We start from the raw sequence: 26057 nt of genomic DNA on the forward strand, positions 1-26057 counted from the left end.
AAAGAAATGGAAAGACATTCCATGCTCATGGATTGGAAGAAAAAATATTGATAAAATGTCCATACTATCCAAAGCAACCTACACATTTAATGCAATCCCTATCAAAATATCAACAGCATTTTTTCACACAGAACTAGAACAAACAATCCTAAAATTTGTATGGAACTACAAAAGACCCCGAATAGCCAAAACAACCTAGGAAAAGAAAAGCAGAGCTGGAGGCATCACAATTTCAGACTTCAAGTTATACTACAAAGCTGTAGAAATCGAAACCGTATAGTACTGGCACAAAAACAGACACATCGCCAATGGAACAGAATGGAAAACCCAGAAATAAAGCCACAGTTCTATGGTCAATTAATCTTTGACAAAGCAGGAAAAAGTATCCAATGGAAAAAAGTCTCCTCAACAAATGGCATTTGGAAAACTGAACAACAACTTGTAAAAGAATGAAACTGGATCACTTTCTTATCCCATACACAAAAATAAATTAAAAATGGATTAAAGACCTAACTGTGAGATCTGAAACCATAAAAATCCTAGAAGCGAACACAGGCAGTAACCTCTTTGACATTGGCTGTAGCAACTTTTTTCTAGAGCTGTCTCCTGAGGCAAAGGAAACAAAAGCAAAAATAAGCTATTGGGACTACATCAAAGTAAAAAGCTTCTGCACATCAAAGGAAATAATCAACAAAACTAAAAGGCAACCTACAGAATGGGAGATATTTGCAAATGATATATTCAATAAAGGGCTAGTATCAAAAATACATAAAGAACTTATAAAACTCAACACTGAAAAACAAATAATCTAATTAGGAAATGGGCAGAAGACATGAAGATATTTCTCCAAAAAAGACATAAAAAACGAAACAAAAAATTAACCAAAGACACACAGATGGCCAACAGACATATGAAAAGATGCTTTACCATCACTTATCATCAGGGAAATGCAAATCAAAACTACAATGAGATATCACCTCACACTGGTCAGAATGACTAAAATCAACACAAGAAAACAAAGGTGTTGGGAGGATGTGGAGAAAAAGGAATCCTCTTGCACTGGTGGTGGGAATGAAAACTGGGCAGCCACTCTGGAAACCAGTATGGAGGTTACTCAATAAGTTAAAAATAGAACTACCCTACGATCCAGCGATTGCAGTACTGGGTATCACCCAAAGGATACAAAAACACTAATTCAAAGGGATACATGCACCCCCATATTTATTGCCCCATTATTTTTTATTTTTTTATTAAAAATTTTTTTTAATGTTTTTATTTATTTTTGAGACAGAGAGAGACAGAGCATGAGCAGGGGAGGAGCTGAGAGAGAAGGAGACACAGAATCCAAAGCAGGCTCCAGGCTCTGAGCTGTTAGCACAGAGCCTGACGCGGGGCTCAAATTCACAGATTGTAAGATCATGACGTGAGCTGAAGTCGGATGCCCAACCGACTGAGCCACCCAGGTGCCCCTGCCCCATTATTTACAACAGCCAAAATATGGAAACAGTCCAAGACTTCACTGATTGATGAATGGATAAAGAAGATGTGGTGTGTATGTATGTGTATGTATATATATATATACATATATATATATATACATACACATACATACATACAGTGGAATACTACTCAGCCATAAAAAGAATGAAATCTTGCCATGTGCAACAACATGGATGGATGGAGCTAAAGAATGTAATGCTAAACAAAATAAGTCAGTCAGAGAAAGATAAATACCATACGATTTCACTCATATGTGGAAGTTAAGAAACAAATGAGCAATGGGGAAAAAGAGAGAGACAAACCTAGAAACAGACTCAACTATAGAGAACAAACTGATGGCTACCAGAGGAGAGGTGGGGGGGGGGGGGATGGGTAAAATACGTGATGGGGATTAAAGAGTGCACCTATAATGATGAGCACTGGGTGATTAAAAATGTATTTTGTGCTGATTTGGCACAGTTTGCATGATAATATTACTAAGTAAACAAAATAAAAACAAGGTACAGAACTGTTTATGTGGCACATTACCATAAATGTAAAAAGATTAAGAGAGAAACTAACTTTGCATATGCCTAAAACATCTCTTAAAGGATATATAAAAAACTGGTACCAGTGACTGTTTCTGACAGGGCTGGAGGAAGACTGACTTTTCATCAAATATCTGTTTAAAATACTGAACCTGGGTGGTTCAGTTGGTTAAGCCTCCAACTTCGGCTCAGGTCATGATCTTGTGGTTCACGAGTTCGAGCTCCACGTTGGACTCTCTCTGCCCCTCCCCTGCCTATGCTCTCTCTCTCTTTCTCAAAACTAAATAAACATTAAAAAATAAATAAATAGAATACCTTTTATATCTTATAATATGTGCATACATTACTTACTAAGGAGGCTACAACAGAAATTTAACTGTAAATGTAAATAGAAAAAGGTTCCCTGTGTTGTTTGTAAAGATTTGTCAGGATTTTTCAAATTTGATTATCATTTAAAAGACTTGGTTGAGGGGTGCCTGGGTGGCGCAGTCGGTTAAGCATCCGACTTCAGCCAGGTCACGATCTCGCGGTCCGGGAGTTCGAGCCCCGCGTCAGGCTCTGGGCTGATGGCTCGGAGCCTGGAGCCTGTTTCCGATTCTGTGTCTCCCTCTCTCCCTGCCCCTCCCCCGTTCATGCTCTGTCTCTCTCTGTCCCAAAAATAAAATAAAAAAAAAATAAATAAATAAAAAAAAAAAATAAAAGACTTGGTTGAAAACCCTGGCCTTTTTGGGACAGATTTGGTGAGGAAAATTTTCCATAAGGATTATTAGATATTTCATAAATATCCTGTGGCTATCCATCTTAAATCAACATTTGCTTAGGATAATTATCTAATGATTTTAATTCCTCTTTTACAAATTATATAAATTGTTTCTTCTCTCAATTATCTAATATTTCTAGAACAATGTTAAAAATACAATGGAAATTGTTTTCCTCATAATCTTATGAGATTGTTGTTTTATCAATAAATAAGATGTGTAGGGGTGTCTGAGTGTCTCAGCAGGTTGAGCATCCGACCTTGGCTCAGGTCATGATCTCACAGTTCGTGAGTTTGAGCCCCGCGTCTGGCTCTGGGCTGACAGCTCAGAGCCTGGAGCCTGCTTTGGATTCTGTGTCTCCCTCTGTCTGCTCTGCCCCTCCACTGCTTGCACTCTGTCTCTCTCATTGTCTCAAAAATAAACATTAAAAAATAAATAAATAAAATAAATAAATAGGATGTGTATAGCACTGAGACACAGACACAGGCACACATATACATACCATATATTAAGGAAGTTTCCATCTATTCTTTTTTTTTTTTTTTTTTCTTTTTAAATTTTTTTTTTCAACGTTTTTATTTATTTTTGGGACAGAGAGAGACAGAGCATGAACGGGGGAGGGGCAGAGAGAGAGGGAGACACAGAATCGGAAACAGGCTCCAGGCTCCGAGCCATCAGCCCAGAGCCCGACGCGGGGCTCGAACTCACGGACCGCGAGATCGTGACCTGGCTGAAGTCGGACGCTTAACCGACTGCGCCACCCAGGCGCCCCCATCTATTCTTAATAAACTACTTTTTTACTAAATTGGAAAATGCATTGCTTGAGGATAACAGATTTTATTTTTTCATTTTACCAACTCGGTAACAATCTTTTTAATATTTCTCTTCTTCAAAGATAAGCAATTGAAAAAAAAAAAGAATCTGCTGCAGATCAGCATTTTTAGAATGTACCAATATATTGATACTAATACAAAGTTTAAAATTATGTGTTTCTGCCCTGTCTTGAGAGACATTTTGTTTAATTTGTGGTTCACTAAAACTAGATACTCCAAAAAAAAAAAAAAAGATAAGCGATTGAGGACTACTGATGAGCAGCTCTGACTTCACGAGATCTTCTATTTCTTTGACCTTTTGGTCTTGGCTTTAAATTAAAAAAAAATTTTTTTTAATGTTTACTCATTTTTGAGAGGGAGAGAGAGAGACAGAGCACAAGCAAGGGAGGGGCAGAGAGAGAGGGAGACACAGAATCCAAAGCAGGCTCCAAACTCTGAGCTGTCAGCACAGAGCCCAGTGAGGGGCTAGAATTTACACTGTGAGATCATGACTTGAGCGGAAGTTGGATGTTTAATCTACTAAGCCACCCAGGCACCCCTGGTCTTGGCTTCAGATTGGGATTTTTGAAAAAGAGCCTGATTGATCTACATGAGGCTGCTTTAATGAAACAGCTAAAAATCAGTAGACAAAGCAAGAAGAATAATTAACATCTGATTGAAACCAGACAGCAGTCCTTCACCAGGTACTGAATCAGAGCATTAAACCACCTGAAATATGGATTTAGAATCAACTTTATAACCCTTAGATGTAAAATTTAAAAAAATTAAATTTCGCCACAGACACCTCAGCACTACTTAAATATATTGGCTGAGCTTTTTTTTTTTTTTTTCCAATTTGTTATAGAATAACTTACTTTTGGAAACAAACTACAAGTTTGTATATAAGCCTCATATAATTGGTAGACTGGACATTGTACCTTTCTAGGGTCTTTCTTGAAAGTAGATCCACAGCTTCCACTGATGACTTTCACTTTAAATTTCAGGAAAACCAACAAATTTGGAGCTTTCACATTTGAAATTCTCTTCTTAGTGTTATGACTTCTAAAGCAAAAGGGCTACACATTGGCTTAAATAAGTAAAAATAATGTTCATGTAAAATCTCTATGTTAAGTATACTATACAATATTCAGCTTACTGCTTTGTGGTTCTTAGTCATATTGGTTCAAGTTCAAACTGACTGTTAATGATAAAAGACTCAAAATAATGTAAACACAATTATAAATATATCACCTATGGATTCTGATTGCACTCAATGCTACAATACAATTAATCTAGGGAAAAAAATAACCTTAAAAATCTCTGAAACTGGAGAATCTTTTTTCTTCAAACAATTCTTTAGGATATGAACCGAAGTGAACATTTTGCATAGTGTTTTAGAGTTTATAACTAGCATTCACATATATAAATCTCATTTAATTCTTAAAATCACTGTGGGATGGGTATTATACTTTGTATTCAGATGAAGGAATTGAGACTAACAAAGGTCAAGGTAGCTGCCCTACTGAAAACAGTAGTGAATGGTGGAAGAGGGACTGAAACTCACATCTGAATCCAAATCCTTTCTTCTTCCCATAAGATCCTACTGCATCCTACTGTTGCATCCTACTGTTAGTGTTTCAATGGATGTACAAATGATTTCTGGGATTCCTGTGAGCAGTGAGTATGCTGATGCATCCTGGTTCATTGTTGTTGCCTTAGAGAGAGACTCAAGAAAGGCCAACACTATAATTACCAAACGATTTGGAGCTGTGAATATACATGTATATTTAAACTTTTAATTTTGAAATAATTTTAGATTTTCAGAGAAGCTGCACAAGTTACCATAAAATTCACCTAGCTTCCCCTAATGTTAAAATCTTACACAACCACCAAGACAGGAAATCAAGACTAGTGTAACACTACTGTACTGCTGACTTCATTCAAATTTCACCAGTTTTTCTATTGATTTTTTTTTCTTTTCTAGGATCTACTCCAAGACCTCACATCCCATTTAATTATGTCCCTTTATTTTTCTCCAATCTGTGACAAAGAACTGTGTCTTTTAAATTAAAATTAATTAAAGTTTATTTTATTCTGATTCTGAAAATGTCATGGCATTTCTGGAAACAGCACTGACTATTGAAAACATCACTTGGGAATTGCTGGGTATATGTGATAACCAAGAAGACATCCTGAACAAAGAGCCAGAGTGGCCTGAAAGACAGAAAAAGAGCCACTCTTTAAATAAAGGAAAAAGTCAGCTGTGATAATCTGGAGAGGTCAGTTGTATTTAAGACGTTTGTCCACAGAAAATACACGAACAATCACTTGTAACTCCCTGGAAAAACACAGGTTACCAGACAGAAATCAACGCAACTCTGTTTAATGGAGCCGTCATGAAAGGTTATTATTATTTTTAATTAAAGGACTTGAGTTTGTTCAGTCTATAGATAAGGTAACTTAATAATTATATTCAAGTATACAAAAGGTTATTAGAAGGCACTACATTTCCTTTACATATGGATCACCTTTTGTAAATTGTATCATAAAAGTGGCTGAGTTGTGGCTAACTCTAAATCAAACCTGAACCACTGGGAAGGTGCACAGACCCTGTTCAAGTTACTTTGGGGGAAGTGCCAAGAAGGTCCTCTATAAACTTTTATAGGTTATCTCCTATTCTTGAAAGTTCTGGGTTGAGCACATTAATTCCAGAACTTTATTGGTGAATTCTCAATTACCAAAAAGGTAATGGTTTTTTAGAATTCATTCGTACAGCTTAGAATCCCTGAAGAAGAAAGATTACATGGCATAAACTATACGTACTAAAACCTAAACAAGGAAGTTAAGTAAACCACAAGCACTTCTAGAGTAGTAAAACAAGAACAAGTTAACAAATGAAAAAGATTCTGTTGATTGAAGATTCTGTTATTGTACAGCCTTAAAATGAGAGAAAACAATGTCTCTGTGGTTTAGAAATTCATCAGCCAGGAAATGAGGGTAAATCAGAGGGCTCCACCGCAGTAAGTGAGCTCTATGGAAGATGCCATAGCAGAGGCATTAAGTGCAGATTCAACCTTAGCCATTTCCCTCACTATGGCTGTGGGCAAGTCTCAATTCCCTCATATGTTAAGTGGGGATAGTTACCACATCTGTCTCTGGAGGGTGTACCTGGTATATAGTGAGTGTTCATCAACATTATCAGGGTCTTTTCTAGTTCTTTGTTGCAAGGTTAGCATTGGAATTAGCGTCTAAATTTTCTCGTGTCAGGGATAATATGAGTCTAGGCCACGTTTTCCTGGGCCATTCTGTTCCAATCCAAATCTTTGAGCCTGGGCCACAAGTGGACTTCTTTCTGATGTGACTTGGAATAGGGAATTCTGGGAAATGGGAATTAGTTTAGCTACATTTCTTCAACAACAGTTATAGATGGCTGATCTGTATAAATCAAAAGCCTATCAGTTTTTAGATCTTAATTTTGTAGGAGAATTCTACAGCCATAAAACACCATCTAAGATGTTCATGACTAACTTAGCAAACCTCAAATAGTTATGAAGCCAGCGAAGTGTACAGGCTGTCCGGTACTTTGACACTGGTGATGATTACCTTAAGTTTATAGATAGTTTACCTTGTATTACCTCAGGTTTATAGATATTATAGTCCTATGCATCGCCTCAAAGGCTCTCCTTTGTCTACTGGGATCACTTTGTTCTTTTTTTTAAAATTTTTTTTTTTCAACGTTTATTTATTTTTGGGACAGAGAGAGACAGAGCATGAACGGGGGAGGGGCAGAGAGAGAGGGAGACACAGAATCGGAAACAGGCTCCAGGCTCTGAGCCATCAGCCCAGAGCCCGACGTGGGGCTCGAACTCACAGACCGCGAGATCGTGACCTGGCTGAAGTCGGACGCTTAACCGACTGCGCCACCCAGGCGCCCCAACTTTGTTCTTTTAAGAAAGATACGGGAAGACATCATCCTTAAGAGGATTTTAGGCAGACTATGGAACAGCTGAGATAATGGCACAGATGAAACATGTTATTTCAATATTCTGGGGATGAGTCTGGTTCTGCTGATTTTATATTTTCAAAAATTCTGAAAAGGTCATAATCATTCCAAAACAGTGAATAATTCTTCTCTAAATGGGTTTTTAAGAGTCAAGACTTGCAATATCATTAGCCCTTAGAGGCTCTTTCCTATATAAAAAAATTTTTACAAGACCACTACTAATCTTCATCATGCAAAACACTATTATTTTGATTTTGTAGGTAGATATATTAGAGACTATTTATAAGTTTGTAATTTTTCTCCCTTTTCAAGATCAAGAATAAGATGGGTGGCTCAGGTCAAATGAAGCCTTACAAGGCATATGTTCCCTCTAAAGTCATTGTACATCTAGGGTTGGGTCTATTCTCTGCTTGATCAGTTCTCTTGGGGGCTACTGGGCTCAGTGGGAAAAATTCACACTAACTAAACTCACAAGAGCCCGGTTCATAAATCATAATATCAACTCATGAATTCAAACTAGGAAATTGACCTAGCAATTCTCTCTTGGAAGATCTTATGCATTAACCCAGTTACAGAAAAGAGAATCACATATTCTTAAGAGATGTTCCCATTACACTGTCAGCTCTTCACCTATAAAATGACATTTCCATTGTGAGAATCAGTATCACCTACTAGAAATAGAAAACACTCCTTCTTTAATGGAAGAGATACAATGGCAAATGCTCCTGAGTTTTCCCTTTCATTTATCATCAACCAGATTGTAGTGGACTCCCCACCCCCAGTATCTTTTCTTCCTTTCTTCCACTATAGGTAGAACTTTTAGTGAGGCACATGGCTATACTTCCCACCTTTCCTTGCAGGTATGCATGGCCATATGTCTCACAGATTCACATGTGATGATTCACATGGAAATATCTCATAATTATGCTTAACAGAGCAGTGAAGGTACCTTCTACTTTCTGCTTCATCCCTCTCTCCATTCTGCTTCCTGTAATGTGGATATCACCATCTTGCTCAATAAGAATATGGTTTACACCCAAGAGGGAGGGTAGAGTGCTAAGAAGGAAAAAGGGACAATTGGTAAGCAGTCCCTGATGTCATTGAGCTCCATACCAGACTTGTGCCAACTATTACATGAGTGAGAAATAAAATTTAATCTTGTTTTAAGCCACTTTTTGTTTTGGGTTTTCTGCTACTCATAGCTGAATATTTATCTCATATATAGATGTTCTGGGTGAGTATTATTTTAAATTATTTTATATTAATAGTCCATTTGGAATATCAGACCATGGCTCCAAATTCTATTTCAGAAAAATTTGATTTTTGCTAAATTGATATTTAGCCTTCTGTCATGACACCACATTAGATAACTAATTAGAACACAGGAAATCCAACATTACAACACCCTAACCTCTTGATGTAATGTAGGAAGCAGTCTGGGCCCATCAGTAGTACATTTACCAATTACCTTCACAGAATCACAGAGTTAAAGACCATCAGCACTAATTAAGTATCATAGTCCAATTGCTCCAATTTATAGAGGAAGAACCTGAGGCACAGAGAGGTCAGGTTTTTCAAAGTCAAAAGGCTGGCCTTTGTTTTTTGTTCTTTTCTTAACTACATCCACAAATTTGAGGGGGAAGATGCTCTGAAGATTGTATTTCTGTGTATCCTATCTCCAACATTTATACTAATATCTATCTATCTATCTATCCATCTCATTGGTTATCCCCAAATAAAATATCTAGACTTTAGCTCACCAAAATAAAAATAAAAATGCAGTATGTAACCACAGACATTAGCACATAACATGTAGCACGTAAACACAGACATTATATGATAATGTCTGAGGTATGCAGAATATTCAACAGGAAAATTAGTTACAAAAGGAAAATAGCAAATAAAAATGAGAGTGTGCAACAGTTTGTTACAACAGTCCCACAGAGTTATATCTTATTATCCATATTGAATGATGTACCTATAATTATGACATTATTCACATACACAAATGAAGCTAAAAAGAATGCTGAGACATGAATGAATCTTTTCCACAGTCTATGTTAGAACACCATTCTTGGGTTGGCAGTTACAGTAACTATTTGTAGAACTTTTCTCATCATCTGTGACTGACAACCAGTCCTGAGACACCAGTCAACTTTACTTAAAAGAAAATCATTTCATCTCTTCTCCCTACAGGATAGGTTAGTGTACCTCTATGAATCTTTTTAAACATGTTTACTCATTTTTGTGACTGGAGGGATGGGCAGAGAGAGGGGACAGAGGATCTGAAGTGGGCTCTGCACTGACAGCACAGAACCTGATGCAGAGCTTGAACTCACAAACTGTGAGATCATGACCTGAGCTGAAGCTAGATACTAACTGACTGAGCCACCCAGGCACTCCCAGCTCTAGGAATCTTAGTATCTCTTTTTGTTATAAAAGAGAACATAGATAGACCTTGAAAATACCATGCTAGGTAAAAGAAGCCAATCACAAAGGATCACATATTGTCTGATTTTTTTTATATGAAGGCCCAGAATAGGTAAAATCTATAGAGATACAAACAGTAGATTAGTGATTGCTTAGGGTGGAGAACGGGCGAGCAGAAGGGGCAGGATGGAAGAGTGATGGCTAGGATACAGATTTCTTTTTGAGATAATCCAATGAGAATATTATTAATATTAACAATGAGAATATTCTAAAAGTGACTGTGGTGATGGATGCCTAACTCTGAATATACCAAGAACCACTCACTGCATTGTACACTTTCAATGTATGGGCTATAAATTATGTCTCGGAAAAGCTGTTTAAAAAAAAGGGGAGAGGGAAGAGAACAGACTTAAGACAAACATTAGAAATGATGTATCCCGACTCTCCTAAAAAGTTAAGAAAGTATGCAGAGCAGGTAAGTGGTAACAGTTTTTTTTAACATCATCTGACTGCTATTGGAATGGAACCAGCCACAGCTCAGTAGCCAGGTGAAAATGGCAGCATAACGGTCTCATCCTTATGAAAAGGAGATCACTGACATGTAGCGAGGATTGTTTGTTCTTGTGTTCCATTTTGTGTTCAACTCTTTCCATGTTCCATCAAATTGCCTAACAGCAAAAATCATTAGGAGAGCACTTTATTAAATGAGATAGACCATACTCACAATATCTCTGAAGTAACTCAATTATAAATTCAATAACTCTGAAACATTCCATTAGAATTAGCTTCATTGAAGCACACAGTTAACAAATAGTAGGGCCAGAACTTAAATACCACATGCCTTTTTTGCCTTTAGGAAATTAAACTTGTAATTAACTGCAAAAATGTATGCAAGGTTTATAAGAGTTGGAAAGTTAGTCTGAATAAAATCTAAATGCGAGTTCCACTGATTTCACTACATTTGTTCTTATTTATCTTAGCCTGCAGAAAGTATTGAAATTCCTTATGAGGAGCCAGTTTTCATTTGCTTTACAGGAACTTTTAAGTCAGATTATATTTAAAATGTCAGAAAAAGAATATTAGAATTACAACCTCAGATCTAATAAATTCAGAATTGAACTATACCTTAACTTCATTAAGCATACTGGAGCTATTTAATAAGAGTTATTTACCACAACATGTGAGATTTCTATAAATTCAGACTGAACAATACCTGGCTCTTAAAAGATACTCAATAAGGGGGTGCCTGGGTGGCTCAGTCAGTTAAGTGTCCAACTTGGCTCAGGTCATGATCTTCCAGTTCGTGGATTCAGGCCCCGCATTAGGCTCTGTGCTGACAGCTCAGAGCCTGGAGACTGCTTTGGAGACTCTGTGTCTCCCCCTCCCTCTACCCCTCCCCTGCTCAAGCTCTGTCTCTCTCTCTCTCTCAAAAATAAATAAACATTAAAAAAAAAAAGATACTCAATAAGAATTTATTGATATGAATAAAGGCAAGACAGTAAATCCAAGCAGCATACTGGATGAAATAATTGAGATATTCCTAAGAAGACAAAAGCCACCCTTGTGTGAGAATACACAAGCTTTGTGGCCTCCAAAGAGGAGAGTTTCAACCCCACAATTCCAGTACTCCACCACTTTCTAGCCCATACAGCACTTAACAAACAAGGAAACAAGACAAAGGCTGCATCTTGGGGCCCAGGCCCAGGGGCTTCCTGCTGCATTAAATGAAGGTGAGGAGGCAACAGCTGAAATACAATTTCTTAGAGGGCTCTTAAAAACAACAACAACAACAACAACAACAACAACAATCTTCATCCTAATAGTGAAATCAACTCTACTACTCAGTAAATGCAATGACTTAAAGAGAGTAGGTGTTCCACAAGCATCTGTGTTAATTCTAAAGTAGGAAAAGGTAATGGGTTTTTGTTTTTGTTTCTTGTTGGGTTTTTTTGGTGCTGAAACCTAGGAAAATATAATTTTCAATACTAAAACCATTTCAGAGTCCTGATGAGGAATAGTTAGTTTTTATGCTTAGCTCAACTGACTAAAAATAAGTATAGATCTTATTGATGGTCTTTTGAAAGATCCCTTTATAACAGCATTCTTTATCTTTCAGAAAAGACACACGGTATTATTATTTAAAAATAATAGTAAGCAAGGGTATGCCTATGAAAAATCATATTAGCACAAACTTTTAACGGCTTTCTCAAGTAACATTACAGACTCTCTAGAGATGGTCACTAAGCTAAGAACACTGGCCTCTTTAATTTTCATTTGGTATCAAGGTTACTTTCCCCACAACACACAAATTCAAAAGATGAATAAAAACAATCTGGATTAAAGTAAATGAAGCATGACAAATAAGTAAGGCTTTTTTTTCAGCATGACTTTATTTAGTAGTTTTACTGGATAAGAATATGAAGACATGAAGTTAAACAAGAAGTATTAGGAGAAATGGTGATCAAGAGACACATAAAGTACAATTTAAATAAAAAGAATGATATCCAATAAAGAATTCTCCTTGTCTTTAAAGATATTCAAACATTAGTTCTACAACATACAACTTTGATTCCTTTACACACAATTTCACAAAAACACTGACAATATTATAAGGACACACACACAAAATGCTCAGCCCGGGAAGAATGAATGGATAGATATTCAGGGGCTGGGCCAAATTGACTCTGGAAATCCCCTGATTTTTTAATCCTAATCTAGTACTCTTTCCTCTTCACTGCTTGATTCTAGTCTATAACAGGCTTTCATATATACACCTTGAACTTTCAGAGCAACTGGAGTCCACATTCTCAATTGTAAAAGAAAAGCAATCGTTCACATTTTGCTATAGTACTCAGAATTTCACTGTGACACTCATTAAAACAAAAGAGTAACTCAATTCTTTTTATTCTGATTCAAACTCATTATGTTTTATCAAGAACACAATTATTATAAAAATACTTGACAGGGGCGTCTGGGTGGTTCAGCTGGGTAAGCGTCCGACTTCAGCTCAGGTCATGATCTCACAGCTCGTGGGTTGAGTCCCGCATCGGGCTCTGTGCTAACAGAGCCTGGAGCCTGCTTTGGATTCTGTGTCTCCCTCTCACTCTCTACCCCTCCCCCGGGTCATGCTCTGTCTCTCTGTCTCAAAAATAAACATTAAAAAAATATTAAAAAATATACTTGACAGCCTCTTATACAAAGCATATTTCAGGGTAACCCTAAATAGCCCTACTTGATGAGATAGTATTCTTTACAGAATTCCTGTTACTAAATGTGGATCAGATAACAGAATAAGAAAATCACCATTCTGCTGCAATGGATGAAATATGATACTGACATGACCATCAGTGGAGTCTTTTATCATTACTACAAGCAGGGTAGCCAGGCACAACAGCAGGCCTCTGGATGTGGTATAATATTAAGCACCTCCTAAGCATTCTTGCCAAAGCACTGAAGTCTGATTTTAGTCAAGCCTCTAGAGCTAACGTCCATTTGTAGGAAATACTAGGAATAGATTAATAAACTCACACCATGAAGAAGCCAACAGACAAATCCCAAATGTGAGATATTCCACAGGACAAATGACCTGGTTCCTGTGACATACCAAAAAAGGTGGGGAGAGAGGGTGGGAAGAGGATGTTCCCTAGATCAAATTAGACACGAGAGACAAAATGACCAAAAGTGGTCCAGGGACTTTGAATCCTGGTATGAACAAGACATCTCTAAAAAACATATTCTTGAGATAATCAGGCAAACCTGAATAGGGTCTATCTATTAGATGACACCAAGAAGTAAATGTTAATTTTATTAGGTGTGAGAATGGCATTTGGGGTCTATAAGACAATGTCTTTACTTTTTTTTAGAAATACATTTAGAAATATGTCAGGGTACATACACTGAAATGCTGGAGATTTGCTTTAAAATACCTCAGCAAACAGGGGCGCCTGGGTGGCTCAGTTGGTTGAATGTCTGACTCTTGATTTTGGCTCAGGTCATGATCCCAGGGTTTTGGGACTGAGCCCACACTGGGCTCTGTGCTGAGCATGGAGTCTGCTTAAGATTCTCATTCTCTCTCTCTCTCTCTCTCTCTCTCTCTCAGCCTCTGCCCCTCTCCCTTGCTCACATTCTCTCTTCTAAAATAAAAAAAATAAATATTAAAAATTAAAAAAAATACCTCAGCAAATGAAGGTGAAAGAAAAAAGGATAAATGAAACAAATGTGGCAAAACGCTGGTAACAGCTGAACATCTTGTGATAGGCATATGGAGGTATGTTGTACTATCTACTTTTGAATATACTTACAATTTTTTTATAATAAAAAAATGAAAAAGAAGAACCTCACTACCAGAGAAGTATGAAAAACAGTACAGGTGGGTGTTGTATGGAAACTAATTTGACAATAAACTTCATACATTGAAAAAAAAAAGAAAAACAGTACAGGTAAATCTTTTAAGTAATATTAATCTTGGGTAGAAAATAAACGGATCAATAAAAAAAAATCAATGGCAGTTGATTATTTAGAAATCGAGTTATAAGGAGAAACATCAATTTTCTCTCTGTACCATATGGTCAGTGCTAGACTGAATGTTTGTATCCCCCAACCCTCAATTCATATATTGAAACCTAATCCACAATGCGACTGGTATCTGAAGGTGATTACATTATGAGGGTGAAGCCCTCATGAATGGCATTAGTGCCCTTATTTTTTTTTTTAATGTTTATTTATTGGGGTGCCTGGGTGGCTCAGTAGGTTAAGCGTCCAACTTCAGCTCAGGTCATGATCTCCTGGTTTGTGGGTTCAAGCCCCACATCATGTCAGCTGTGCTGACAGCTCAGAGCCTGGAGCCTGCTTCAGATTCTGTGTCTCCCTCTCTCTGCCCCTCCCCCACTCACACTCTGCCTCTCTCTCTCTCTCTCTCTCTCTCTCTCTCTCTCAAGAGAGCGTGTTCGTGTGCAGGCAGAGGAGGAGCACAGGGAGAGGGGGATAGAGGATCTGAAGCCTATGTGGGGCTCAAACTCACAAACTGTGAGATCAAGATCTGAGTTGTACACTGAGCCACCCAGACACCCTGGGATTAGTGCCCTTATAAGAGGCCCAGCCCAGATAGCTCCCTTGCCCTTATCCACCACATGATGACACAGCAAAAAAGCAAAATGTACAATCTATGCACTAGGAAGTGGGTTCTCACTAGACACCGAATCTGTAGGCACCTTGATCTTGGACTTTCCAGCCTTCAGGACTGAGAAATTTCTGTTATTGATAAGACACCCAGGCTAGGGTATTTTGTTATAGCAGCCCAAACAGACAAAGACATTCAAACAGCTACAGAATATATCATTTTATTCCTGAAGTAGGTTATTCCAGTGAAAATCCACAGCAGAGAACAAGCAGTTTCACAGACTACATTAAAAAAACACAACTTTTAAGAACACAGCTGTTGGCTTTCTCTCCTCAGAATTGTGTCATGCTTTTATATAATTCTGGAGTTCTAAATGGGTGGTGGTAGTGAACTGAAATAACAAAAATTGAGACACAGAAAACAGAAATCACAGCTGCATTTTGAACTGAATGCTATGAATTTTTTTCTTTTTATGTAATCATTTGATCGCTTTTCTAAGAACCCTGGACCTACTTCACATCCCTCCTGAAATAGTATTTTAACTTTTTAGTATGCAATGTTCATAATGTACTCCACACAGAGTGCTGACTAAGGCTCCTTGGAGCTCCATTTTCTTATCTTCCAAGTAGTTCAAAGTAAACCAAACAGAAAAATCAATAATCTTCCAGAAACATCTTCAAAGCATAAAACATTTCATTTCTAATGGAGCAGTGGTCCTTAACATTTTTTTTAGGGTTATGAATCCTTCTGAAAATCTTTTTATAGAAAAAAATATAGATTTTTTTCCAAAGATTTTATCATAGCTCTGAAGGCTCCTGTTAGAAACCTTTGTAATACAGTGTTCTCATGGATATGCAACTCTAAACAAAGTACAAATTCATCAACTCAACACTAAAGGCCTCCCATGAATTGGCTCAGACTTTTCAACCCCATTCACCACTATTTCTCTAAGTACCACACTTTAGTCAAATGCATTAGTTATGGTTCCCTGAATATGCCTCCCTATCTTTGTTCTGGATATTTCCACCATCTGCACATTTCAGGCTATCTCGACCATTTATTCTTCATGGTCTGTCATAAGCAATACAACCTCCATGAAACCTTCCAATTCCCTAAACCTCCCTCTGAACTTGTCTTCTATCCTATATTTTCAAGACTTTCCCCCATTTTGTATCATGGTTTATCAAATACTTATCTAATCTGGGATTCTGAGTAATACAGCAGTGAAAAATGAAAATTATCACTAAAGAAGTTCTTACCCCTACAACAGGTTGAATGGTGGCCTCCCAAAAGATATGTCCACATCTTTACCTGAGGAATATGACCATATTTGCAAAAAGGGTCTTTGCAGATATAATTAAGAATCTGGAGATAAGATCATTTTGGATTGTCCGGGTGGCCCCAAGTCCAATGACCACGTCTTTAGAATAGAAAGAAGAGAAGGCCATATGAAGAGAGAAGCAGAGATTAGAATTATGTAATCACAAATCAAGGAATGGGTGGAACCACCAAAAGCTGGAAAAAGCAAGGAAGGTTTCTTTCCTAGAGTCTTTGGAAGGAGTGTGGCAGGCAGCCTTGCTGACATTTTGATTTCAGACTTCTGATCTCCAGAACTGGAGAAACCTAGAAGCCATCCACTTTGTCATAATTTGTTATGACAACACTAGGAAACTATATAGTCCTTTCTAGTTATTTTTATTTGCTTCATTTTTTGTTTATTGTGTAGTTCTGCAATGGTTAATTACTTCAAGAGCATCAGAAGAGATTTTAAAAAAATGTACAGGCTCTTCAAATCTCTCCTTATTTGCTTGCTATTTTCTGCAACAGTCTCTGAATTCCCTTTATCAACAGTCTTCTCAAAGTACCAGTGCAGGATAGCATCTGAATAGGAAAGAGCTGTATTCTTGTGAAAGTTGACATTATCAACTGTGACATGTGGTGGGTTGGAGGACGAAAACCTGGGTTCTAAACTTGGCTTCTGACCTTGTGAACCTGAACAGGTTACTTCTTAGACCTCTTATCATCTATGAAAAATCCTTTGAGGGTTGCTGTGAGAAGAAAATAAGCAATTCATGTAAAGCTACTGACAAAAAAGGTATTTTGTAAAGGTTAGCTAATGTGAAGGATGATTTTCTGGGTATAATATTGCCCCTGGCTATTAATCTACTGTTCTATGATTAAAAAAAAAAATCACTCTTACTGCCATAATAATTCATCCTGGCCTGTTTTCAAGGACAATTAATAACTTTAAGTAAAAACTTTAATTATAGCCAAGCATGAGACTTTCCAGCATATTTCCAAAGAAGTTTTGCAATTTCTTTCCTGCTAAAGGAAAAGAATGAAAGCCTACACCTCTGATTTTCCTTCCCACCCACTTCCTATAAACTACATTACCTCATACTTTGGTGTTTCATTATCTGCCAAACTTTTTCTTTCAGTTCAAGATGAAGAGCCTATTTGGATAGGACACCTACATTCTATTTGAAGTTTATATCATTGAGCATAATTTTTCATGCTCAAAGTTGGGAGAAAATAATAAAGAGATACAAATAGTTCATAATTTTTTGGTTTGCCTAGATGAACTTAACAAATATAGATGACGCAGCACCATTCAATCTCCAAATTAAAAAAAAAATTTTTAAGGTAACATAAAGCATACTGATAGACTGGCAAAATTATTAATTTTTAGAATTCAATAAACACTGTCATCAAATGAACTGAATGCTCATACATGTAATGCCATATTTGTACTTCTTTTGTTCTCAAATTATTCTGACATTCCAATTTTAGTATATGCGCTGCCGAAGTGAACACCCAAATTATTCTGACATTAAGTTTGCTAATGGAAGAACTGTATCTGATATAAACACCTGCCTAGTTGTGAAAACATAAATAACAGACAAAATGAGACACAGATTTTCAGGCAACACACATAATTAACCTTCTACAGAAACCTATGGTTTATATAGGAGCAAGTTCTTTGACAAGGTGAAAATTTACTAATCTGAATGACCAAAACTTTAGAAGATTAAGAACAGGAAAACCTCACTTTAAGAAAAGTCAATAAATGGGGTGCCTGCGTGGTTCAGTCAGTTAAGTGTCTGACTCTTAATCAGGTTCGTGAGTTCGAGCCCCTCAGCGGGGGCTGTCAGTGCAGAACCCACTTGGGATTCTCTCTCCCTCTCTCTCTCTCTCCCTCTCCCTCTCTCTGCCCTTCCTGGGTGCATGCTCTCACAAAATAAATAAACTTAAAAAAAGAAGACAATAAATAAAAAAAGGAACTTGGAAAGTAGGTAGGTAAACTGGAAGTTATTTACAATGTAAAAACATTCATTATGGTTACTTTAGTAGTAAGCAACTCTAATACACCTAATAGCACTAAATGCATAAAAATTCAAGTTGCATTACACTTTTTCAGAGCAAATCCACAATTTAATGTGAGATTCACTTGTAATGGCATCCAAAAAGTGGCTTTCTTTCCTTGCCACACAGGCTTGCTCCAACTCTCTGGAGTACCATGGAGGCAGAGAGCAACTCTCTGGTGTCAGACCGTCCTTAGGGCAGATGGAAGGCCCAGGCTGGTTTTCCCAGGAATGACCAACCAAAAGTAAGGCCGCTGGCCAGCTACTCCTGGGCCAGCTGGCATGGAACAAAGTGTCTGGTTCCTACCTCCAGAGCAGGGGAAACTCAGCCAGCTGGCTTTCAATGGACGGCACTAGTTGGAGTGCTCACAATTCCTTTCAAACCATCTGGCATTCTTTTTGAACCCTAAATTTACCAAGCACTACACTCTGCTCTCCGAAATGCTCAGATAATTGGAGGAATCCCCACTGCCTACCTAGATAAGAAAAGAAAGAGGCGGAATAACTGCTAAATCAATTACTTCAAGAAATAATTTCTCAAGTTAAAAGTTGCTTTCAATTTTAGCTTGTACATTATCTACCTTAAAATCTAAACTATTCCCATGATTATCAGGTAAACTTTCAAAGTAAAGATCAAGTCAAATAATAAGGAAATAGACTAAACAGACAATTTAACATGCAGAAAAGTTGTAAAAATCCCTTAAGGCTTGCAGGACCTGACTCACTCTACTCTGAACTTCTACAGAGCCTGTCTGTATCCTTCAAAGTCCCTAAAAGTGGACTTTGTATTGCTACATATACTTATCTTCCCAGCCACCAAGTTAAGTGAAAACAACAGTGTCTTACAGCTACTTCTGAAAAAATATCTATTAATGATGTATTGGGTGTTTTAAAAGTTCCATTTCTAGAAATATTAGAAAACTTAATGTGGAATAACATGAAGAAAGGGCCTCACTTCCAGGCAAGCCAAAGAACAGGATTTGGCTTGAAATAAAAAAAATATTTTATCAAGTGTTCAAAATGATTTATTAAGTGACCAACTGTTGGGAAGTGCAGAACTTGCTATAGTGTTCACCTACCGATTGTAGATCATTTTACTAATCTATCACATGGGGTAATATGAGGAATAGAGATGCAAGCAATCAGAAAAAGGACAAAAACAGGTGAGTCACATTTATAGCCAATATACCTTATGTGATGTAAGTACTCTGAACAAAAATATTAGATCAAATATTAGAAACTGAAGAAGGCTATACAAATGACTGCAATTGTAATTTTCACTGTGTTTACCCCCATGCCAAGTACTGACTTTAGCATTTTACATATTATTTCATTTGACCCACACAACAAACATATGAGGTGGGTACTATTATTATTTCCATCTTGCAGGTGAGGAAACACAGTCATCAGGAAACCTGTCCAAGATCACATGGCTAAACTGAAAGAGCTGGAATTCAACTCCAAGCATCTGGGTGCAAAAATGACAGTATTAAGTTACACTTATGAAAGAATGAAATGTAATATAGAGAAAAATTCAATTAATATAGTCTTTGTAATGTTTTCAACTCTAAGTGTAGCATAAGGTGGTAATTAAAAAATAAACACTGATTTTTTTGTCAGAAAAAATTTTTTTAAAAGCAAGAGCTAGTCTACCAGGTTAAAAATGTCAGTTTTACCCTTTTTTGCCCATACATTGAGTAGGTACTTGTGCCAGTTGCTATTCTAAGGGACATGATGGTAAACAGGGCAGATGGAAGTCATTGTCTTCTTGGACCTGATGTTCCAAGGGGGTAAGACACACACACACACACACACACACACACACACCAGTTAACAACAGAATTTCAGAGAGTGACACATTTTACAAAGAGGTAGGGAGGAAATGTATAGTTCTCTTTTGAGACATTTAACCATGAAGGTAAATGAAGAGGATGGATGGGAGGTCAGGGGGAAGTTTTTAATTCTGTTGTAATTTTAAAATTATTTTTAAAGATGGGCAATGTCAGAGCATGTGTGCATGCTGACATGGATAGTGGCCCTGGAGAGCTGCTGATGATGCAAAAGACAGGCATATATTCAGAAGTGAAGTCCTTGAGTAGGTATGAGGGGGAATACAGAAAGGAGGGAAGTTAGCCTCTGATAGGAAGAAAACATGGGCCCTAAAGAAGGTGGATTTCTAGATTCAGTGAAGGGAAGCTGAGTGGTATCTGTCTTATAACTTCTAAACCTCAATGAAATATGAAGCCTGCTTATCTGCATGGGGAAGGGTGGGCTACTCATGAGTTAAAGAGTGGGAAGAAATGATTAAATGGTTACAGGCAAAAACATTAGGAATCTGATAGCCTTCCTGGGCTGAGAGCCTACTTCAGTTTTCTGGTCATGAATCTGAAGTTCTCTAATATTCAACTACTTAATGTGTACTCAAGGAAAAGCTAGATGAGGGATAAGGCAACTATAAAAAGAAAACAATTCAAGGCTAAAAAATAAAATAAAAAATATGTATCCATGAGCTATATCACAGTCACTGACAATGTCCAATTAAACTGTTGTCTATCTACGTAGCTCCATTTGTCTCCATCTTCTCAGAATAGAAATTCTTGTAAGTAATATATTTGTTGTATTTAGTCATGACATATTTAATTATGAAGGTTAAAGATTGTTTCTTTTTGGTCATGAATGGTTCTGTCACTTCCTAAGGTGGATTTAAAAAAATGAACTGGATAGTCTTATTGTAGATTCCAGAGGTGATTCCATTTCATGGCTTGAAGAAACTTTCTCTGTGTTAACTACATCCTAAAACAGAAACATCCTAAAATCTTCCAAAGTGGGAGAAAAAAGAGAATGGGTATTAGACTTGGGTTGGACTTCTTAACAGAAATACCAGAAGCCAACAGAACAATGCCTTCAGAAGAGGGTGGCTAATTTTTGATGTAGAATTCAATATTCAGCTAAACCACTATTCAAGTGTGAGGGTAAAATGAAGACATTTCCAGATACGCATCTTCTGAATTTAGGAAGAATTTCAGTTTGTATGTCCCCTTTCTCAGGAAGGTGCTAAAGAATAAGGAAGAGATAGGATCCAGGAAATAAAGGATCCAACACAGTAGGAGGGCAAAAGAAATTCCCAAAGTGATGACAAACGGAAGTCCTAGGTGACAGCTAGGAAAAAGAAATACAACAGATTACCTGGAAATACTGAAAGATTATTAGTTTTGTCAGAATTTGAGAATGAGTCAGTGACTGGGACAAAGAAAACTAAGCAAATGAAAAACAAACAAAAGAGGCAATTATTTAATTTAGAGAAACAAAAGTCATACAAGACAGCAAATGTAATTATTAGGACCCTACAGGGCTCATCTGTGAATAACAGGTACACTGTCAGTCATATAAATACTGAATACTGACTTGACTGGGAAGTATAGGTAGGAGTGGGGGGATGGAAGGATGGTTATGTAGGACAACCAAGTCCTCAACTTCCAAAATAGAACTCCGCAGATAATGTCCAATGACAGAAAATCAAGAAGTTTAAACATTAAAAATCAAATATAAAGGTAAATATCCGAAGGAAGTGTTGAGAGTTGAAGGTGGTTCAACATTCTGAAATTGCTGGTTTTTCACTACTCCCTAATCTAAAAAATGGCAATTTCATATAGTTTGAACTAATACATTATAATAACATAACTTTATTACTGATTTTTAAGTGAGCTACCATTTGAAACAAAACAATTATTGATAGATAATGCTCAATAGAAAACAAAATTCTACTTTCTGTTATCAGACATTGTTGGGGGGGACAACATATCCCAGTTTGGAGTAAAAAAGTATCACCATACATGCTATTACCATCACTGACATAACAATATTAGTATTGCTAACAAAGAATACATTTACTAGTAAAACAACATTTAACATAATTTAATCTATTTTCATGACAAAGACATTACTTTAGAATTTTCCTTCAAACATCATACTACACAAATGCTAATCTATGGGTCGGTAAAGACTTTGATTAACAACATGGCTGAATAAAATGGCCAAGATGTTTTTCAGTTCCTTTCTTGATACAAATAATAGCTAAGTCACTCTTGCAAAATTAAAGTTCCACAATACTGCGGTACTATGCAAGCCTATTTCAGTGATAATTCCGGTTATACTACTCTGTTTATCTAAGACTTCCCCTTGTGGTTTGTTTTAAGGGAATTCCTAAAAAAAAAATTTCATGCCGGCAGTTATAAATTATCGGGGTTGCTTCAATATTAGTGACACTAGTTTATGAAATTAATGAAGCCTTTATTTGTAAGTTAACTTCTTTTAAGTTCAATGACATTGAAATTTTATTTAAATTCTACCATAAAATCAAAACTTCTCCAAACTGAAAAGCCAACTTTTACTAATTTTAACTTCTACAAAAAAAGAATTTGACTATGCTAACATAGACTTTTACCAAGAATAAAATATCCTTATCCAACCAATGGAAAATTTCCCCTTCGAATTAAAAGCAAATGTTTTTAATAGAGGAAATATTCATAAACAAACACATGCTATGGAAGACTGCTTAAGTTTGGATTTCATTTTGCACAGAAAAACACCAGGAATTAAAATACACGTGATTAAAAAATAAGCTTAAAGAGAATCTTAAAACTGAACCAATTCAATTATTCACATCACCCAATAAGATCCTCTTATTTTTTTTTACCACCACTATGTTCAATCAAAAGATCATCATAAAAATATATTTTGGAAATATGTTTCTTATCAACAAGTGTAGCTAATTTCCTATCACTCTGCAAAATCGTAAGAGTAAAAAAGAAACTGAAAATGCAACCAACAATCTTCTAAAACTTATAACATCTGGTTTAAAAAGAGAAAAAGGTCCAACTGAAACAGCAAGGAATAACTGGTACTCTTAATGCCTCCTTTTCATCGGTCTGCATCAACTGTAACTCTTCCTAACTCCACCAAGACAACAAAGTGAGGCGGTCCGGCCCACGGAACCCAAGTCTGTGGGAACCGCAGAGCTTCCCTCTCTCTCTGGGGATGAGGACAAGTATAAAAGGTGTTCTGTTTTCCCCTAGTCCTGTAAGAGGAGCCATTGAGCTGGGCCACACAACCAGACAACAGAACACAGGAAAATTCAGATCAAAGCAAGGGCGCATGCCAGGAGAATATGCAATAAAACCCTTTGCCAAAGCATTTAGAAAAAAAAAAAAAAAAAGGCAGCAAGGAGGTGAAGAGACCACCTTCTTAACACAGGGAGGCAGGGAGAAACAAAATCTGCTTGTACTGAGGAGCTGAGAAAACAGTGTCCTAGATATACCGAAGTATTTCTGTGGACGTGTATAGGAGTGAGTACCTTGACATTACCAATGAACGAAACCCCAAAGGCGGTGTCCTATACGTCCTGGAGTATTCCCATACACACATATATGAGCATATTTCCATTAACTAAACCCAAAAAGCAAAGTGTTGTAGGTATACAGAGAGGGGAATATTAATTTCCAACCAACATATAAAAACATTCACTTTCAATTAAAACACGCTGGTTTTGCAGTAAGAAACATACAATATTGTTTAAAGAACACCAGAGGCAGAATTGGGTGGAGGTCTGATGAAGTAGTGTCTCTTTTTCTTCAGACCCTTTTTAATGATCTTTGATTCTCTCATTTCATAGGGGACACGGAGGAGGGACACACACACACACAATTAGGTCTCCAGAAACAAAGGAGGGTCTCCGGCCTATGGAAGCACACACGCCCCCACCCACAGACAGGGGGCCACCACCTGACTTTAATTAATGGGTAAGCTGAGGCAAGAGGTCTCACCCCAGCCCACAGCCATACGCACAGTGACAAACGGGCACGAGACCAACGCCACAAAGAAAGGGGAGGGGCAGGTGGGGACCAGGAAAACACTGCCACGCCGCGCCCCCTAAAGCGCGTTCCCATCGCCAGAGTGGAGGCAGCCGTCCTCACCATCCTCGTCCTCGCCTCCCCGCTTATCCAAGCCGCCACCCAAGCCCGGGGACCGACGCCGGGCACGGGCTAGCGGGGCGTGCGGGGAGCCGCGAACCTTCCCTCTGTGACCTCCGGGTGACAGACAGCCTCGCGCCGCCCTTTGTGCGGGACGCACCCCCGGCCCCAGGGGACCCCCTCCGCGTCTCTCCCGGCCTGGGCCGCTGTGCCACCCCTCCTCGTCGAAACGCCCGGAGAGTGAACGGGGGAGGCTGGCGCGGGCCCGCGGTCTCCTCAGCATCCCGAACCCGGAGCCGCCCGGTCCCCTAAGCCCCCGCCCGGGGGCGACGGCCCCCGGCGCTCCGCCCTCGCTCCCTCACTTACTCGGGTGCGCCGGCTGCGGCGGCGGGTGTGCGGAACGGTCAGCGCCGGGAGGCGGGCGACGGGCGGCAGACTGCTGGCGGCGAGCGTCCGTCGGGACAGTGCGCGGCTGAGGTGGCGGCGGTAGACTGCGCTCGGCGGCCCCCGACGAGGGGCGGGCCCGGCGGGGGAGGGGCGGGCACCGCGCCTCTCATTCATGCAGCGGGGGCGGGGTGAGGGACCCGGATGCCCGGGCAGCTCCCGCCCACCTCACTGAGGGCGCTGTGGCTTCAGAGTCTGCAGTGCGCACGCGCAACGCTTGGCGGCCCGGCCTGGTCCCGCCCCGCCCACTGGAGGGTGGGGGCGGATACTCCACCGGCCGATTTGCTGCGGGCAGATCTACCTACTCTCTCATCTGTTTAGTATTTTTGCATGTTCTATAAACATTTTTTTCAAGAGAAGGCTTGGAACGCTACCTCCTGCCTACCATCCAGTCTGCCAGTCTCCGGGGGCACAGGAATGCCCATTAGTTTGATGGAAAGACAGCGCACACCGCCCCCACCCTCCGTTTCTCTTGCAGCAGGTCCTGTCAGCTGAATGCTGGAACCACAGTGGGAGATGAGACCCAGAATCTGCACAGAGTGAAGTGTGTGCAAGAAAGAGTGCATTACATTGTTTGTTTGGGGTCCCCTCAGCCCCCAGCTGTCATTCCACAGGGCAGTCAAGAAATTGACCTTGGTTTTGGAGTGGGCTCAACCTTTTCTGTAATATCAAAGCCTCAAGTTTTGCAGCTCCACGGATCTGTGCAGGCCTCTCATCTTTCGTAGGCAGTATATTTTGTGGAGACACCCTTCTTTTCTTAGCCCTTTAGCTTTGCCACTCCTGGGCCACAGAAATCTTTGTCGATGCTGGGAGCCTGCAGGAGGCCTCACACCCTTCCCCTCTGAGGTTCCTCAGCTGAGTGTGAGGGTACAGCTCAGTCCCCCTGTCCCCTTCTGAGGCTCTCCTTCCTTCTCTTACCTTCCAGGTTTTCCTCAATTAAGCCATAAACAACTCAGTGGCTTAATTTTGGGAAGCAAAAAGTCATCGTGGAAAGTGCCTGTAGACAAGTTCCTTCTGCTTTGGCAAACTGTAAGCCTCCGGCAAGGGGGAAGTAAAGACAAAAACATCAGTGGACATCTCAAGAAGTTACTCAGTAGTTAACAGGCCTCCAAGGTGAGAGATGGTTGGAGGCA

At 38.7% G+C, this 26057-nt stretch overlaps 1 protein-coding gene across 2 annotated transcripts in view; it reads right to left on the reverse strand.

Annotated features, from left to right (window-relative positions):
• Positions 1 to 24992, reverse strand: part of RNF24 (ring finger protein 24) — an 80415-nt gene extending 55423 nt beyond the window's left edge. For both annotated transcript variants that reach the window (XM_030310008.1, XM_030310010.1), the window contains exon 1: positions 24847 to 24992. The gene's annotated coding sequence lies outside the window, so the exon portion shown is untranslated. The remainder of the gene's footprint in view (positions 1 to 24846) is intronic.
• Between the last annotated feature and the right edge of the window lie 1065 nt (positions 24993 to 26057).

The sequence above is a fragment of the Lynx canadensis genome, chromosome A3, assembly GCF_007474595.2.
Source record: "Lynx canadensis isolate LIC74 chromosome A3, mLynCan4.pri.v2, whole genome shotgun sequence".
NCBI lineage: Eukaryota > Metazoa > Chordata > Mammalia > Carnivora > Felidae > Lynx > Lynx canadensis.